This window comes from Phodopus roborovskii, unplaced genomic scaffold, assembly GCF_943737965.1.
Source record: "Phodopus roborovskii unplaced genomic scaffold, PHOROB, whole genome shotgun sequence".
In the NCBI taxonomy this organism is placed as follows: Eukaryota; Metazoa; Chordata; class Mammalia; order Rodentia; family Cricetidae; genus Phodopus; species Phodopus roborovskii.
In genome coordinates, this window is record NW_026126407.1 from 54,674,205 (window position 1) to 54,675,996 (window position 1,792).

Consider the following 1,792-nt stretch of genomic DNA (forward strand, 5'->3'; position numbering starts at 1 on the left):
TCTACCTTTTTCTTTTTTGAGACAAGATTTCTCATTGCATCTAGAAATAATAGTTTCAGATAGACTATCTCAGTTGGTGAGACCCCAGGATCTGCCTACATCCTCCCTCCCCCACATCCCCGATAACTAGGGTTACAGATTCATACCAACCCACCTAGCTTGACATGGGTGCTGGACATCATAGCTCTGGTCCTCATGCTTATGCAGCAAGTGTTTTACTGACTGAGCCATCTCATTCCCTGGCCTCAAGACTCTATTTTCTCCCTCGCTCTTCTTCCTGTCACTTACAGTCAGCCCACTGCCTGCCAGAAATATGCCCCCAAGAGTCATTCAAAACCTTTTCCCAAATTCCACTGGGAACACTTTGCCTTTGGAGATAACTGGGCCAATGATTAGAACTGGAGGTTGGGATGAGGGCAGGATGTGACAGAGAAGCTGAACAGGGTAGGCTAGTCTAAAGCCTGGGATGAGATGATGTGCCCGGGATAGGGATGGGGGACGAGGGGGGGGGGACTGGTGGAGCTTAGGCTCTGTGCAGAGAAACCCCAAAGCCACTGAAGGTCAGAAAAGGAAGCAGGCAGTCACCTGTTTGGGTTCACTTTTCCAGATAATAGGTACCTGCTTGCCACAGAATCTCTCCGTGTTTGGCTGCCCTCCAAAGCTAACTTTTTCCTTGGCCCTATAATAAACATCTTTATTAACTAGAGCTGGGGATATAAAAGAAACTTGGAGATTTCATTTTTTTCATCATTATTGTTGAAAGACATTGCCACATTTGATATGAGACAAGAGGGTATAAACAAAAGCATTCTCATGTCTGCTTCAACACACAACTAAAATTGGAACAGTACAGAGATGATTAGCAGAGCCCTGTTCAGGAGGACACTCTAGTCTGTGAAACATTCCACAGTTTTAAATAATGAAGAAATTCTCAGGGCAGAGTTCTGGAGAGTGGGATGGGTTTCTTTGGAAATCTAGAATATTCCATGTCAGGCTGAGGAACTTGTGAGAGAAGGCTGTTGTCATAAGTCTTCTTCTCTTTCTCATAATGTATTTCAAAGTTCATGCATTGCTAAGTTATGCATCTACTCATTTGAGCAGCTCAAGGAAGTGACAGCTAGATTAGCTTGTGTCAGTATTTAGCATGTCCCCAAATCACCTCAAGTTCTTATTTTAAAAGTCAGGCTCCTGGACAACATCCCCAGAGTTTCACAATCTCCTTGAAGTCAGCATATGAGGAAGAGACTCGGGAGGCACTAGTTCTCCAGTCACAACTTAATTCTAAGCAGTTGAAAATGTCTGTTGGCACTCTAGATTGAGACAAGGTCTGAGCATAAGCCATCAATTGGTGATGTCTTCTGTGGACAGAGCATGAATAGCTGGGGGCACAAGGGTCATGTGTTTCTCATTCCTATAGCAAGCATTCATTGAACAAACAGCCTGTGCCCTCTTATATGCCGTGATAATCATCTCCGCATCATTCCGGTTTTAGTATACATGAGATCCCTTCATTCATATCAGATATAAGGATCTGCGTGCTCAGACATACAGACCTTGGAAGAGAATGTCATTTCAGCCCATGCTATAGGAAAGCCTATAGGGGGATGCATCCTAAAATTAAAGTGTGGTTGAACATGAAGACATGCACATAGTGCTGTGTCAGGGCACTAAGAGGAGCAAGGAAATGTGCCTACCTGAACAGAAGACAACTGAGCCTTACCCAGAAGAACAAATAGGAATTTTCCAGGTGAAGGTAGGGGGAAATGTACCAAAACCAGAGATGATTACAGAT

General features: G+C 44.0%; 1 pseudogene; it reads left to right on the forward strand.

Annotated features, from left to right (window-relative positions):
* The first annotated feature begins 815 nt into the window (after positions 1–815).
* Positions 816–914, forward strand: LOC127219921 (uncharacterized; annotated as a pseudogene).
* The last annotated feature ends 878 nt before the right edge of the window (positions 915–1,792 follow it).